An 18,613-nucleotide genomic window follows, 5' to 3' on the forward strand; every position below is an offset into this window, starting at 1 on the left:
TGTAGAAAAAGAGTGAAGGAGAGTCAAAGACTCTCTAGAATGGGTAAAAGAAAAAAGACTGACAACAGAAGTGCTGGCAAAATGTAGAGCTACTGGAAATCTCAGAAATTGCCAGGAGAAGAATAAAGGTAAAGGCGTTTGTATAACTGGCACTTCCTTTACAATTACAAAACACAATTTCTCTTGCAGATATTTACATAAGTGAAGATGTGTATCCACCAAAGGACTTGCACAAGAATGTTCATATTTGCCTTACTCATAATAGCCCAAAACTGGAAACAACCTAAATGTCCATTAATAGGTGATGGGACAAATTGCAATACATTCATACAATTCAATACTACTGAGCAATAAAAATGAAAGAATTACTAAAACATAAAACAACGTGATCAACCTTACAAACATTTGTTGTTAAAAGAAGTCAAACTCCTGAAAATACATACTAATTCCAGTAAGATGACTTCCAGAAGAGGGGAAACGAATATCTCCTGATTAATATTGGAAATTACTCTTTTGTGCGTGTGTATGGGATTTGGGAAATTGGAAGAGGATACAAAAGAATTTTCAGAGAGGTGGAAATATTTTCCCTCTTGCTTTGAGTTTTAGTTTCATGGGTAAATTGTCATAACTCTTCAACAGAACATATAAAAATCTATGTATTTTATCATGTGTAAATTATTTCTCAATAAAAATTAAAGAAATTATTGAGTGAGCTAATAAAGGTATTTAAAGCATGTTATTCATTTTAAAAAATTACTGTGGTTGTAAAAAGATTGATAAATAAACACGTTGAAATAAAAATAAATATTTTGCTACTTTTAAAACATGGCCAATTTAGACATACTTGAGAGAACTGGACAGGAAGGTGATCAGAGATCAAAGAGAAAAGGATGGTATAATGATTTCAGAAGGAGAACAGAGGTTAAGTAAGTGGCAAGGCACGAGAACATGATTGTACAAGCACTGAGAAAGAGAGAAAGGGGGCATAGAGAATGTTCCTCCAGATTTGTAGAAAGGGATCCTGTGAGCAAGGGATAGGTCTTGCTACATTCATATACATATTCTAGTATCTACATCTAGGTCACCTTGATCAGATTTAGAATTTTAAACCATTCAAGAAGTATCTGATGGAGGCTGGATAATATAGCCTTATACAGAAGGAATCTACTGGGCCAATGATGGTCAATTTAAGCTTGTTTCAAGGACCTCGAGTTCCTCAACATGTTTAGAGCTATATTAGGAAGAAGAGTCAAGAAATACTCCAAGGAGTGGAACAGGAAGATAGAGAAATAAGAATATTTAGGTCTTACCTTTTGGGGAATAGCTATATAAAAATAAATAAAATAAAACGAGCCCTGGTGGCACAGTGGTTAAGCGCTCAGCTGCTAACTGGCAGGTAGGTGGTCCAAACTTATTAGCTGCTCTGAGGAAGGAAGATGTGGCAGTCTGCTTCTGTAAAGATTTTAAGCCTTGGAAACTCTATGCGGCAGTAATCTGCCCTTTAGGACAGAATTCAACTTGACAGCAATGGGTTTGGGTTTGGGGTATATAAAATAATAAGCACATTTCGTCTTCTACGTAAGAACGAAAGGTATTTTTGAAGAAAAAAAATGTTTGGAAGTGGAAGAAAAAAAAGAGAGAAAGAACTTATTCCCATAACATTCTTGCTAAAGATGGAGTATTTTAGAGCAGAAAAAAAAAAAATGTGGTAGTAATCCAATGATAAGAAAATTTTTAAGGGAGAACTGGTAGAATTGTCGAAAGCTTCTTAGCGACGTATAAATGTGCTCTGTGCCATTTTGCTGTTATAGAAATCTTCCAGTGGAGTAGTGGTTGAATCTAGAGAGTAGGGGGGTTAAAAGTGAATAGGAGGTGAAGAAGGCTATATAGCCAATGTATAACTCATTTTCAAGTATCATATCTACAAAAAGATGAGAAAGTGATGTTGGCTTGAGAAAAGCTTTTTCTGTTGTTAAAATTGCATAAGCTTTAAAAAGCTTAAATGCTGCAAAGTGATAGCCAATACAGTGGAAAATGTTCAATATATTGGTGAACGAGAAAGGAATGGTGGACGACTAAGTGCCCTAGGAAGAAGACTGGGTAAAATTGAAGACATTTTGAAGGAAAGAGGAAGCAGGTTGCCAGAATTTCCTTCCCTTTTTCTCACTTTTTTCTGTGATGTATTTGGCAAAATCATCTCCTAAGCGTGAAACAGTGTTGGTTTTAGAGGAAGTTTAAAAAAGTTGTTAAAATAAAAGAAGAGGAAAATTCTTGGAAACATGTAGGAGATCTGGGCAACTTTTTGAAGTTTCTTATCTGACTGATTTAATTTTTTAATTGAATTTAACTTCTGCTGACACCACAAAATATTTTAAAACAAGTCAGTTGAGAAATAACTTCCCTAACTACTTAAATCTGAGGCAAAATCTAAGCATTCAGCTTAATCCTTCATAGTATAATCAATCATCAGTCTAAGCATTTGTGTTTTCATGTTGTGTAGCAATCATACCCAGACATTGTTCATCCAATTATAGTAAGTGACACTAATTATAGTTAAAGAAAAACATGGATCGTGTTGGATGTAACCATGAGCCACTGATAAACCCCATAAAAACAATAAAATTGAGCCATTCCCTATATGAACATGGCAGCTGTGAGACATTTATTGCTCAGCTTGCTGGAACATTAATTATGGCTCTCCTGTTTAATATCCCTTGAAATCATTAACTGAAAATATGAGTTAAACCAAAACATGTCAACATAAATAGATGTGTTTGGAATATACAAAATAAGACATATGATAGGAATTCTCCGATGTATGAGAAAATCCATAGTTTTTATACACCATCATCAATGATGCTAACGGTTTGGCAGTGATGAGTACCTAGCCCTATTGCAAATGCTGTGTTATTGCCTGCTTCCTCTCTTTTCTCCCTCAATTCTTTTCTGCCTTTCCGTCCCCCGCTGCCTAATTCGGTCAGTCTTGTCCCATGCTAAGATGCTAGAATAACATTTTGTTTGTCTATATTCAAGCAAACAAAAACAACGCACAAAACAAAACATATCACTATGTTATGTTTTTGTATTAGTAATATATGTAAGTTACTGCAATTAGCACATAATGTATTGTCGGGCCTCTAAAAATTTATCTCCCCTTGAGTGTATATGCTAGAGGGTGGAGACTCCAGGACAGTAATGATATCGTATTGCCTTGACATACTCTGATTCCCTATCTTCTGAAAATTATAATACTGTCTTTCTTACAATTTCTAATTGGTTGTAAACCAAACATCACTTGCTCTTACCAACTTCTTTCTGTTAATAATAATTGCTTACATAAGCCCTCTTGACACAGTTACACAAATTCTGCTTATTATAGCAAGCCCAGCTAATGTCCACTCAGAGCCACTTCTGCCCTTTATTCCATGCAGCTGATAAGCAGTTTTATTTATCTTTCAGTTCTGTTTCAGACCCATCCAACCTTGCCCTCTCCCAAATATGTGAGTGTGACCTAGATGGCAAGCATAATTTCAACGTCCTTTATTGGGAATTCTGTATTCCTTCACGTATACTATGTTCAACCCAGTCATTATTCTTCCTTTTCCTGAAATTAGAAACAAAATTGTTAGCACTCTTTCTGAAGATGTCCCGATAACATTACCCAATATATGTTCAGATTTTTTGCAAAATAGTAACTCATGATAGTAGTTCCAACTACTGAATAAAAAAAGACAATAACTTCGTAGTCCTAATTCCCACCAAAATTCTCTGGGACACATATGATCCCAGTTATTGAATATTTTGTATTTCTAGATGTTATTCTTGTTACACTATGACTGTACCATATTGACTTCCTGCTGTAAACAACTAGAAAACTGAGAAAAATATACAAACATAATGGTTTTCAGATATTGTATAGCAGGCATTTCAGGGACATGATTCTTGAGCCCTGCAATCACCTCGACGTTGTGTCGTGAGGTACTTTGCAGACTCTGCACAGGGTGGGGTAATGAAAGAGCATGACATTGTCAGTAAGTTGCAAGTAAAGTAATGGCCTGTCAAAAAAAACTCAACATTCTATAAGGAATAAAAAAATGCAGACCTACATTATGAAATATTCATGATATCCAATGCTCAATAAAAAAGATGTAGGCATGATTAAAAGCAATAAAATGTGACCCATAATTAGAAAATACTAGCGAATAGAACTAGACCTAGATATGACAGAGATAATAGAATAAACCAGCAAGGAGTTTAAAATTATTATCAATATGCTCAAGGATTTAAATAAAATTGAACATAATGGGGAGAGATGCAAAAAGGAACTAAATGGAAGTTCAAGAGCTGAAAAATAATTTTTTGTGAAACTAAAAATAATTACTGGATGGACAAGAGCAGATTAGATACTATAGATGAAAGGCTCAGGGAACTTGAAGACATAGTGATGAATCTATTAAAACTGAAGCACAGAAGACAAAATGCTGAGAAAAAATGTGAAAAGAGCCTCCATAATCTGTGGGATAATAACATAAGTATACCACACACATGACTAAAGTTCCAGATAGGGTAGGAGGGAAGAAAAAAATAGTAGAAGAAATATTGGATTAAAATGTTCAAAATTTTATAGCAATGATAAACCCACAGAGTCAAGAAGTTCAACAAAACCCAAACAAAATAAATACAAAGAATTTCATGCCAAGGCTCATTACAATAAAACTTCTGAAGATCACCAATAAAAAGAAAATCTTAAAAGCAGTCGGAGAAGGAAAAACACACTAGATAGAGGAAAACTAAAAACAAAAATTACCAATGACTTCTCATCAGAATAAATACAAGTCAGAAGAAACTGCAAAAACACAATTAAAGTTCTTAAAGAAAACGTGTAGCAGTACATCGACCCTGAACTGCCAGAAATTCAAGCTGAATTTAGAAGAGGAGGTGGAACAAGGAATATCATTGCTGATATCAGATGGATCTTGGCCCAAAGCTGAGAATACCAGAAAGATGTTTACCTGTGTTTTATTGACTATGCAAAGACATTCAACTCTGTGGATCATAACAAATTATGGATAATATTGCAAAAAAATGGGAATTCCAGGACACTTAATTGTGCTCATAAGGAACCTGTAAATAGACCAAGAGGTAGTCACTGGAACAGAACAAGGGGATACCATGTGGTTTAGAATCAGGAAAATTGTGTGTCAAGGTTGTATCCTTTTGCCGTACTTATTCAATCTGTATGCCGAGGAAATAATCTGAGAAACTGGACTATATGAAGAAAAATGGGGCATCAGCGTTGGAGGAAGACTCATTAGCAACCTGCATTATGCAGACAATACAACCTTGCATGCTGAAAGAGAAGGGATTTGAAGCATTTACTGATAAAGATTAAAGACCACAGCCTTCAGAATGGATTGCACCTCAACATAGAGGAAACAAAAATCCTCACAACTGGACCAATAATCAACATCATGATAAATGGAGAAAAGACTGAAGTTGTCAAGGGTTTCATTTTACTTGGATCCATAATCAACACCCATGGAAGCAGAAGTCAAGAAATCAAATAACATATTGCATTGGGTAAGTCTGCTGCAAAAGAACACTTTAAAGGGTAGAAAAGCAGATATCACCTTGAAGACTAAGGTACGTCTGACCCAAGCCATAGTATTTCAATCACCTCATATGCGTGTGAAACCTGGACAATGAGTAAGGAAGACCAAACAAGAATTCACACCTTTGAATTGTGGTGTTAGTGAACAATATTGACTATACCATAGACTTGCAGAAGAATGAACAAATCTCTTTTGTAAGAAGTATAGCCAGAATGCTCCATTAAAGTGAGGATAGCGAGACTTCATGTCATGTAATTTGGATATATTATCTGGAGGGACCAGTCCCTGGAGAAAGACATCATTCTTGGTAAAGTAGAGGGTCAGGCAAGAAGAGGAAGACCCTCAACGAGATGAGTTGACACAGTAGCTACAAAAACAGTCTCAAGTATAATAACAATTGTGAGGATGGTGCAGGACCAAGCAGTGTTTCATTCTGTTATACTTAGGGTGGCTATGAGTCAGAACAAATTTGATGGTACCTAACAACAACGACAACAAAGAAAACATACGATGTTAACTTAGAAGAATATAACAAAATGCACAATTCAAAAATAAAAGTAAAAAAAAAAAAGGACATTTTCCGACAAGCAAAAGATGAGAGAATTAGTCATGAGTAGATATGTACATCAAGAAATGTTAAAGGAAGTGCTTCAGAGTAAAGGAGAATGATATAAGATAGAACTCATATTTACACTAAGGAATAAAGAGCGCCAAAAGCATGGTAAATATTATGTGATAGGGCATCCTGAAGAACATAATAGGAACTGGTGGAAAAAAAAAAAAAAGGCAAGGTAAATTAGAAGAAGATTAAGAAAAAATGCAGTAAAGACTACATAGGAACTTGAGAATTCACATGTAGAATTAAGGCTAGCAAACTAAGCAATTTTATGTCCTGAACAAAAGTGACCACAAAAGCGACCTGGGATAAAAGTGATGAAAAGTTGCATATGAGTCTAGTTCATATTATAATCAACTTCCGTATTTTCATATGTCTGGTTCAGATGGTTTAAGCTCAACAACTAACTGAAAAGTTGGCAGTTCAAATCCACCCAGTGGTGCCTCAAAAGAAAGGCCTGGTGATCTGCTTCCATGAAGATTACAGCCAAGAAAATCCTGTGGAGAAGAGTTCTACTCCGACACACATGGGAGTGCCATGAGTTGCAATTAGCTCGGTGGCAATGGGTTGGGTTTTTAGTTTTAAGTCTCCAAATGGGGGTTTTAAAGACACTGACCTATCCAGTGTAATAAAAACAGATTTACAAAAACATTGATTAAACATATACGAATCCCTGTGCCTAATGTGACATCTGGTTGGAAAATAACCCGTGGGCACCTGGCCCTGATGTGCTGAAGCACTGAAGATATATTATGTGTGTGTGTTGTGTACATGTGTAAATTTATCTCAGGGAAAGAATGCTTTGTTTGGCATATCTTTCTTGTTTGGATGATGCCTTAAAACCCTGTCTCTGTCCTCTGAGTTTCTTTGGAAAAAAAAACCTTGGAAGGTCTCCAGTGCAATCAAGACATAGTGCAAGAGAAATTCTTGTTAGTCGTCAACCAAAAGCATCCCAAAGGGGGAAATTCCTTGAGAATATCCTGTCCAGGAAAACGGAAATAGGAAAATAGAAGGTGGTAAATGGTACTTTTTTTTTCTTCTTTGTCTACTCAGTAAATGTTTCCATTTCTTTTGTGATGATTCTAGAATTGAGTGGTCAATTTAATAAGCACTCAAGGATGGATCATCTTCAAGGATTAGAATGAACTAAAGTAGAGATAACTTTGTACCAACTTCCAACCCCAATTTTCTTATGCCATAATCCATCTGTACCTGTTAATAAGACAGAATTTTAGAATCAGAAAAATTCACCTAGTAAGTAGTAAGGCTAATTAATTTACATTTAAGAAAGAGGACATCTCCCCTTGAATGTCAAATAGTCAAGATCTCTTGTGTAGACTTCTGCATGAATAGGTTGATGATAATTAGCTAAAATAACACATCTGTGACTTTCTTTCCAATCAGTAGCACCTTTTAAAAAGGAAATGTATTAATTCACAACACTGTACAAAGTTTCCTTCTGAACTAAAATACCAACTTTCAATCAAAAGAATAACATTCAATATTCTTCAATTTTTTCCTGGAAAAAATAAAGTTACTTGAAATAACTCATATATTCTCTTTGATTAAAAAGAAGGGAGAATATTTTTCATGTTTCTTAGAAAACTTGATCTAAATTAAACCTCATGTCTTCATAAAATATGAATATTCCTCCCCTGTTAGAGCCTCCTCTATAATTTCATACCTCCTCTGTTGTCTTACAGGTTGAAACTCTTATCTTCCCTTTCTATATTCTGGTTTGAAAGGCTGGGGATCACATTTCTGCTTTCCAGTTAGGCTCTGACTGTAGTTTTGCCAGAGAGAACTAGACCGCTGGGGGAGAAAGAAGAACCTGTTGCCTTCCAGTCGATTTTGACTTGTAGCAACCTTTATGGGAAGAGAAGAACTGCTCCATAGGGTTTCCAAGGCTCTAATCTTTATGGCAGCAGACTGCCGCATCTTTCTCCTGGGGAGTGTCTAGTGGGTTCAAACCACTGATCTTTAGGTTAGCAGCCAAATGCTACCTAATCACTGAGCCACTAGTGTTCCTTGGAGGAAGAAGGGATCTTTTTGTGTCACCTCTTTGCTTTCTAGTCCTGCCAATGTCACCTTAGCATTATTTGTTCCCCTGGGCAGCAGCAATTGATTCCTGTTTGCAGTTTTTCCAGCACTTACAGTTCCAGCATTATCTTGTTCTCCACAAAGCCTACAGCCAGCTGGCCAGAATTACCTTTTCAGAAATCTGGGTCCCAACCCCACAGGGACCCTCCTTCATCTTCTAAATTTTAATGATTCCAACCTCTTCCCTTTATTCCTCCAGTGCTAGGGTTCTATTATTTCCAAGATACTTCATCATTCTCTTTTTACTTTTTCAATATCTATCAATTTTTTTGGTCCCCGGGTGGCACAAGAGGTTTGCAATCTAAAGGTTAGAAGTTCGAGCCTATTCAGTGGTGCCACAGAAAGACCTGGTGATCTGCTTCTGTAAAAGATTGCAGCCAAAAAAACCTTATGGAGAAGTTCTACTCTGTAACATATGAGGTCTCCATGAGTCGTAATTCACTTTATGGCAATGGGTTTGGTTTCTAAAATGTTTGTAGCACTTAGAAGCATTGAGGCTGAACATTGTCCTAGGGCTATGGCTGATTTAAGAGAGTTCAGATTAAGCCACACTTAAAATTACAGTATTTTAGATCTCTGTTCTCTGACCTTTGCAGGGTTCAAAATCATGAACAAAAACAATTCTCTGAAAATAAGAGAATGTGAGGTGATTACTCAGTAAGGAGGTGATTATTCAGTAAGGAGGTGCTTCATTGCTCTCTAGTCCTATGAAACTAGCCTTTTCCCACTCCAGCTAAGCATTTTATCTTTGGGATACACTGATTTAATGGCCCTTCCTTCCTCTTTCTCTATCTCATGAAGGTTTTGAAAAAAAATCCAAATTCTCTAATTTTATTAACACAGTGCTCAAGAGCAACTCATTTTTCTGAGTAAAAGTTGTGAAGGTAATCTAATTCAATTCTCTCTTTTTAAAATTAAGTCATATAAGTCCAAGAGTGTCCCTGTGAGTCAGAATTGACTCGATGGTGCACAACAACAAGCCCAAGAGAGATTGAAATGACTTGTCCATAGTCACACAGATTTTGAGTGATATTTCTAGTAGTGCATCTGCTTCTCACCAGTCTATTTCCACTGTTTTTCTTACATACTAACAAAGAGAGAGCTAATTATACACATTTTCATGCAAACGAAAAGTTTAACTGAAATCTGACCACAACCATGAGATTGACTGACCCAGTTCTCAGAACCAAAAGTAGTTGCAGTTGTCAAGGTTAAGTTTGGTTTAAACAGGATAAAAATTAATCCTCTCTTACAGTAAAGTGTGCATGTAAACTGCCCAGAACTGATATGGTAGCTTACTCCATGAAGAACTCAGAAATACTGAATCATATCTTGTTGCACTGACATGTGTGATTTCTACTTCCAAAGTCATTTCATGTCCAAAATGATTTATCTAGATTTAGTCATCATATTACCTACACAACCATCAGGGAGAAGAAGAGATGAGGATAAAGGAGAGAGGAATGTCTTTCTATATAGAGACAATTCCTGGAAATTATATATGCCACTGATATTAATAAATATCCCATTGTTAAGAACTTATTCAGAGAGCTACACTGTGCTGTAAGGAAGGCTTCACAAAGTAATCTTTATTCAGGGCATTAATATGTCAGCTATGATCAATGACAGCCAGCAGGTGCATCTGGTTGTTTCCAATACATTTGGAAAATATCCACTCAAAATCATTCTTTTGAGACTTTTATAAGACTCCCTATCAATTTCTTCTTCAGGCAAGTGTTGGGGTATAGGAATTTTGCCTATATTTCTGGTCTACTTGCTTAAATATTACACTGACTCCTCATTTATGAACAAGATTATGTCCCAAAGACCGGATCCTTGTATGAAAATCAGTGTTATGTAAAATTGGAGGATGACTACATCAGATCACAAAATGGAGGAAGACTACATCATTACATTAACTGCCACACCACTTATAATCATGGCCCAGCCAGGTTAACACATAACCATCACACCCAGTGTTAATCTTGCCCTGTACCTTGGTGTTCGTTCCTGCCAGACATACGTTTTTAATGCAAAAATAGTAGCTTTTTGCTATTGTAATTAATGTGAAATGTCAGATAATGAAATAGTCAATAACTGAGGAGTGGGTGCATTAATTAATTCAACAAACATATATTGAGTTCCTACTGTGCAGCAAGAACTGTGCTAGGTATTGGGACTATGACATTTACTAAGACAGTCAAGACTATCATCTTCGTGTAGCTTACACTCTATTGGGGAAAAAGAATAAAATTTACTCTGATGGGAATAGCATATCACATAATTCCTCAGCCAAAAAATGTTTTCTTATGGGGTCTTCTCCCTCTATTACAGAAAACAAAGCAGCATTTTTTTTTTTAACAGTGTTGTTTATTTTTTTGAAGTTTGCTCCTACATTTTAAAATCAATTATTTATACATAGATCCATGGCAAATTCATTACCGATATTATCTTGCTATTAACAATGAAATGTAAAACTGTCATGTATTGAGTACATACTGTATACTAAGCATCTTCAGATAAACCTATTTGCAGGTAAGAAATCAAGCTAAAAATGATTAAATAAACTAGTGAGTTTACTTAAAATAACCAGCAGGTAGTAGTTTCCATTTGATTTTAAATGTGTTTGAGTCTAAAGTCAGTTCTCTTAATGACTATAATGTATTAGTAAAAGATAAACATAGTAAAACCTGTTGCCATCGAGTTGATTCCAACGTACAGTGACCCTATAGGACAGAATAGAACTACTCCATAGAGTTTCCAAGGAGCATCTGGTGGATTTGAACTGCTGAGCTTTTGGTTAGCAGGCATAGCACTTAACCACCATGCCACCAGCGTTTCCAGACATAGAAAAGATAGTTAAAAATGTATAGAAAAAAACAAGAAATAATATTTCTGTTTTGCCACCTTGGGAGCAATAAAGAGTAAAAAACATGTGAAGTGAGAGAGGAGCCCAGAGCGTCAAGATGGGTTTTACTCTTATGTAGTTTGAAGTTATCCTGTGTAGAGGAGCACTTTAGAAACTCAATGTATTGGATAGAATGCTAAAGAATCCCTCTAGTGTACCTCAGCAGAAGTTTTTGTATTTATTTATGTCAAGCTATGAATGAATTAATAAAAATATTACTTAGTAGTTTCCCAGTAATTTATCTGCTAATTTCAGGGATGCCATAAATATGTTAAAAGGGTTTTGGGGGGCATTAATATTTTCCTAGTGTCAAGTTGCTTCAGGAAACAAGATTGGCAGTCTGCTTCCAACAGTTTTGAAAACTTTATGGGGCCTTGGAAAGCCTACTCTGCACACACGGGGTTGCCATGAGTCAGAATCGACTCCTCGGCAGCTAACAACAGCAACAACAATAATGTCAGTAGCAAGTTTGGGAAAAATTAAAGGTTACCCCACGTGTCTGTCAGTTTGTTGTGGTGGCTTGCGTGTTTCTACAATGACGGAAGCTACGCTGCAGATATTTCAAATACCAGCAGGATCTCCCTTAGTGAACAAGTTTCAGTGGTACTTCCAGACTAAGACAGCCTAGGAAGAAGGGCCTGGCAGTCTACTTCTGAAAAAACTCGCCATTGAAAAGCTTATGAATAGCAGCGGAACATTGTCTGGTATAGTGCTGGAAGATGAGCCTCTCAGGTTGGAAGGCACTCAAAATACAACTGTGGAAGAGCTGCCACCTCAAAATAGAGTTGACCTTAAGGACATGAATGGAGCCAAGATTTCAGGACCTTCATTTGCTGATGTGGCATCCCTCAAAATGAGAAGAAAGAGTTGTAAACATTCACTAATAATCAGAATGTGAAAATGTATGATGTATGAATCTAGGAAAATTAGAAGTTATCAAAAAAGAAATGGAAAGTATAAAGACAGATAACCTAGGCATTACTGATCTGAAATGGACTGGTATTTTTCATTTTGAATTGGACAATCATATGGTCTACTATGCTTGGAATGGCAAATTGAAGGGAATGGCATTGCATTCATTACCAAAAGAACATTTCAAGATCTCTCCTAAAATATCATGCTGTCAGTGATAGGATAATATCCGTACACCTACAAGGAAAATTAATATGACTATTATTCAAATTTATGTACCACCCACTAATTCCAAAGATTAGGAAATTGAAGATTTTTACCCACTTCTGCAGTCTGAAATTGATCAAATATGTAATCAAGATGCAATGATAATTACTAGTGATTAGAATGTGAAAGTTAAAAATAAAGAAGTATTGGTAATTGGAAAATATGGCCTTGGTGATAGAAATGGTACCAGAGATTGCATGATAGAATTTTGCAAGACCAATGACTTCTTCATTGCAAATACCTTTTTTCAGCAACATTAATGATGACTACATGTGAACTTTACCAGATAGAACATACAGGAATCAAAGTGACTATATCTGTGGAAAGAGGCAATGGTGAAGTTCAACATTATCAGTCAGAACAAGGCCTGGGGCCTTGTTCAGAACAAGACCATGGAACAGACCATCAGTTGCTCATACTCAAGTTAAAGCTAAAGAAAATTAGAGCAAGTTCACGAGAGTCAAAATACAGCCTTAAGTATAACCCACCTGAATTTGGAGACCATCTCAAGAATAGAATTGACACATTGTACACTAACGACTCAAGAACAGACAAGATGTGGAGTGACATCAAGGACATCGTACAAAAAGAAAGCAAAAGGTCATTGAGAAGACACAGAAGTAAGAAAAAAACAAAATAGATGTCAAAAGAGACTTTGAAACTTACTTTTGAATGTAGAGAAAAAGAACTGAAGAAATGATGAAGTTTTTAAAAGAGCTAAATAGAAGATTTCAAAGGGCAGCTCAGGAAGACAAAGTGAAGTATTGTAATGACACGTGCAGACCTGGAGATGGAAGCCAAAAGGAAAAGCACACTAAGCATTTCTCAAGCTGAAAGAACTGAAGAAAAAATTCAAGCCTCAAGTTGCAATATTGAAGGATTCTCTGGGGAAAATATTGAACAACCCAGGAAGCATCAAATGAAGAAGGAAGGAATACACAGAGTCACTGTGCCAAAACAAATTGGTCAAAGTTAAAACATTTCAGGAGGTAACATATGATCAAGAACCAACGGTGCTGAAGGAAGATGTCTAAGCTACACTGAAGGGAGTGGTGAAAAACAAGGCTTCAGGAAAAGGTAAAATACCAACTGAGGTGCTTCAACAAAGAAATGCAGTGCTGGAGGTGCTCACTCAATTACATCAAGAAGTTTGGAAGACAGATTCCTGGCCAACCTACTGCGAGAGATCCATGTTTGTGCCCATTCCAAAAAAGTGGTCCAAAAGAATGAGGAAATTATTGAAAAATATGATTAGTATTACAAGTAAAATTTTGCTGAAGATCATTCAAAAGCCTGAAAGTCAAGCCAGATTCAGAAGAGGACGTGGAAGGAAGGATATCATACTGATGTCAGATGGATACTGACTGAAAGCAAAGAATACCAGAAAGTTGTTTACCTGTGTTTTATTGACTATACAAAGGCATTTGACTGTGTGGATTATAACAGATTATGGACAGCATTGCAAAGAATGGGAATTCCAGAACCCTTAATTGTGCTCATGAGAAACTTGTACATAGACCAAGAGGTAGCCATTCAAACAGAACAAGGGAACACTGTGTGGTTTAAAGTCATGAAAGATGTGCACCAGGGTTGATCCTTCCACCATAGTTGTTCGATATGTACGTGGAACAAATAATCCGAGAAGCTGGACTATATGAAGAAGAATGTGGCATCAGGATTGGTAGAATGCTCATTTACAACCTGTGATCTGCAGATGACACAACTTTGCTTTCTGAAAGTGAAGAGGACTTGAAGCACTTACTGATGTAGCTCAAAGACTGTAGCCTTCAGTATGGACTGCACCTTAACATAAAGAAAAGAAAAATCCTTACAACTGACCCAATAAGCAACATCATGATAAACGGAGAAAAGATTGAAGTTGTCAAAGATTTCCCTTTACTTGGATCCACAATCAATGCCCATGAATGCAGCATTCAAGAAATCAAACAATATATTGCGTTGGGCAAATCTGCTGCAAAAGACCCTTCAAAGCATTGAAAAGCAAAGAGGTCACATTGAGACTAAGGTGCACCAGACCCAAGCCACGGTATTTTCAATTGCCTTGTATACATGGGAAAGCTGGACAGTGAAGAAGGAAGACCGAAGAACTGATGCATTTGAAAGATGGTGTTGGTGAAGAATATTGAACATACCATGGACTGTCAGAAGCACACATCTGTCTTGGAAGAAGTACAGCCAGAATGTTCTACAGAAACAAGGGTGGTGAGACTTTATCTCAGGCATTTTGGACATATTATGAAGAGGGACCAGTCCCTGGAGAAGGACATTGTGCTTGGTAAAGTAGAGAGATGGTGAAAAAGAGGAAGACTCTCAATGAGGTAAATTGACACAGTGGCTGCAACAATGGGCTCAAGCATAACAACGACTGTGAGGATGGCACAGGACCGGGCAATGTTTTGTTCTGTTGTACGTAGGGTCTCTATGAGTTTGAACCAACTCGATGACACCTAACAACAACAACTGCAGGCATGTTAGGCTTAGATAATTATATCAAAGACAGAACACCTTAAAAACGGAACACTGTTTTGGAGGTAAGCAGTTTTTTTTCTCAATCATTGAATATTTAATTCAATTTGATTAAAGAGATGGAAGGCAGAAGGGGCTCTGATACTCTTCTACCTTGCATTCTAACCTATGATTTTCTTCATTTTTTGTTTTTCATGTGAATAGAGATGGGGAATTTTAAACGTATCAAAGGTAAAAACATCTCTCAATTTTCTTAAGAAAATGTTTAATTCAATCCAGCCAATAGTGACAAAATATCGGCTAACTGCAAGTCATTTTCTGGACGTTGCAAGATCTACAAAGTTTACTACAAAATTCCTACATTCAAGGAGCTTATTCTTGAGTAGGAGAGATTCGAAAGCCATTCAGAGAACTAAAATAGAGGAGTGTCATAAAAGAGGCAAAAAAGAATACCGAAAAGGCGGAGACATGCTATCCAGTTTTACAGTGGTAAGACAGAATTTTTTTTAAGTAAAATTCCATTCAAAGTGCACATGGTCACGTTAGCGATATTTCAACAGACAGCAAAAGTCTCAGGAAGAGGGATAACGTTCAAGATAGATGTATAAGTATAAGAGACCAAGAAGGTGGGGATATTAGGCATATTTGATGTTGGAAGTTAAGTTTAATTGGAGAAGGCTCTGTGATTATTTTTTTATAGCCTTCTAGAACTTTTTAATGAGTAATACAAATATGGAAGCCCTGGTGGCATAGTGGTTAAGTGCTATGGCTGCTAACCAAAGGGTCGGCAGTTTGAATCCACAAGGTGCTCCTTGGAAACTCTGTGGGGCAGTTCTACTCTGTCCTATAGGGTCACTATGAGTCAGAATCGACTCGATGGCACTGGGTTTGGTTTTTTTTTTAATACAAATATGTTTTTACAAATAAATCATCATTCCCATCCTAATAGAAGGATGTCACGTATCCTTTATGAATTGAACACAAGGAAAAATAATGTATAATCAGTTGTCATTTGGTACCTTAAAATAAATGTTAAATAGTTTCAAAACCAAAACCAAACCCACTGCCATCGAGTTGATTCCAACTCATAGCAACCCTACAGAAGAGAGTAGAACTGTCCCATAGAGTTTCCAAGAGCACCTGGTAGATTCAAACTGCTGACCTTTTGCTTAGCAACTGTATCTTCTATCCACTATGCCGCTAGGGTTTTCAACAGTTTTAAAGAAATAATTGATTGACTCATATAATTGAGTGTGTTCAAGGGTATGGCTGGACTCTAGGCATGTCTGGATCTGGGAGTTCAAGCAGTATCATTGCATTCTGTCCATCTCTATCTCTCCGACAGCCTCTCTCTGTATGAAGGGTCTATTGGGCCATATCCTCAGTTTAACAATCCCAACAGAAAGAGCTTCCTCACTGACAGGTCAGGAAGGAGCTTTGCGCAGAGTTCTCTGATTGATCTAGTTTACATCACAGGGACATATTTGCTGAGGTGATTCTAAGTGGCTATGCATAAGTCAACACATCTTTATAAATCACTAAAATTTATAATTTAATCTCATTTTTTTGAGCCCCAAAATCTTGTGAATAAAACCAGTTATTATTATTATACCTATTCCACTGGGGAAGAAAGTAAGGCTCAGAAAAAAGATGGATATGGAGGTTTACCTGAGATTTTCAAATTCCAGAAGTAAGTAAGCAGAATTGATTATTTGGGACCTGGAAGATGCTAAGCTTTTAGGGAAACAGATTAGAAGTAAAAAGAACGGAGCCATATGGTTAAGAGCTTGGCTGTTAATGAAAAGGTCGGCAGTTTGAATTCAGCAGCCACTCCTTGGAAACCCTATGCGGCAGTTCTACTCTGTCATATAGGGTTGCTATGAGTTGGAATTGACTCTATGGCAACAGGTTTTAAAAAGAAGAACATTCTAGAGCCAAGGAACAGAAAACACTAGGGCAGGCAACCTCAGGACAGAGAAAGTGGTAAAATGTGCAGAACGGTTACAGAAATAAACCAAGAAAAGGCCACTGGACTTTAAATATCTCTGCAAGAGAGAAAAGTTGAAATCTTGGCGTCTTGGAAATTGACTTTGGTGTAGCTTAAGAATGATAGGAAAGGTGGCAATAAGACTATTGCTAAAAACAGTGGCAGGAATGAGCCAAGTTTTTTGTTTTGTTTTGTTTTAAAGATTGTCGCTGTTGTTGCTAGGTGCCATTGAATTGGTTCCCATGCACAACAGAAGGAAACACTGTCCCCAGTTCTGCACCACTCTCACAATTGTTATGTTTGAGCCCATCATTGCAGCCACTGTGTCAATCCATCTCATTGAAGGTCTTCTTTTTTGCTGATCCTCTACTTTACCAAGCATGACGTCCTCCTCCAGGCACTGGTCCTTCCTAATAATATGTCCATAGCACCTGAGATGAAGTCTCAATATCCTCGCTTCTAAGGAGCATTCTGGCTGTACTTCTTCTGAGACAGTTTTGTTCTTCTGGCAGTCCATGGTAAATTCAATATTCTTCGTCAACACAAGAGAATTCAAATGTGCCACTACTAATGCACTACTTCGGTCTTCCTTATTCACTGCATATGAGGCTGTTAAAATACCATGGCTTGGGTCAGGTGCATCTCAGTTCTCCAGCTGACATCTTTGTTTCTAACAGTTTAACAAAGTCTATTGTTACAGATTTGCCCAATGCAATACTTTGATTTCTTGACTGCTGCTTTTGTGGGCATTGACTGTGGGTCCAAGTAAAATGAAACCATCGACAACTTCAATATTTTCTCTGTTTATTATGATGTGCTTATTGGTCCAGATATGAGGATTTTTGTTTTATGTTAAAGTATAATCAATACTGAAGCCTGTAGATTTTGATCTTCATCAGTAAGTGTTTCAAGTCCTCTTCGCTTTCAGCAAGTCAGGTTGTGTCATCTGCGTAGTGCAGGTGGCTAAGGAGTCTTACTCCAATTTTGATGCCATGTTTTTCTTCATATAGTCCAGATTCTCTGATTATTTGCTCAGCATACAGACTGAATAGGTAAGATGAACGGATACAACCCTGAGACACACTTTTCCTGATTTTAAACCATGCAGTATCTCCTTGTTCTGTTCAAATGACTGCCTCTTGGTCTATGTACAAGCTTCACATGACACAATTAAGTGTTCTATAATTCCCATTATCTGCAATGTTATTCATAACATGCTATGATTCACACAGTCAAATGCATTTGCATAGTCAATAAAACACAGGTAAACATCTTTCTGGTATTCTCTGCTTTCAGCCGAGATCCATCTGACATCAGCAATGATATCTCTAGTTCCATGTCCTCTTCTGAATTCGGCCTGATTTTCCAGCAGTTCCCTATCTATGTACTGATGCAACCGTTTTTGAATTACGTTCAGCATGATTTTATTTGCATGTGATATTAATTGATCAATAATTCCCTCATTCTGTTTTAACACCTTTTTTTGGAATGGACACAAATATGAATTTCTTCCAGTTGATTGGCCCAGTAAGTATCTTACAAGTTTCTTGGCACAGACAAATGAGTACTTCCAGTGTTGCCTCTGTTTGTTGAAATATTTCAGTTGGTATTCCTTCAATTCCTGGAAGCTTGTTTTTTGTCAATGTCTTCAGTGCAGCTTGGACCATTGATCGCTTACTAATCATATTTTACTTCCTGAAATGGTTGAATGTTGACCAATTCTT

This window comes from Loxodonta africana, chromosome 1, assembly GCF_030014295.1.
Source record: "Loxodonta africana isolate mLoxAfr1 chromosome 1, mLoxAfr1.hap2, whole genome shotgun sequence".
NCBI lineage: Eukaryota > Metazoa > Chordata > Mammalia > Proboscidea > Elephantidae > Loxodonta > Loxodonta africana.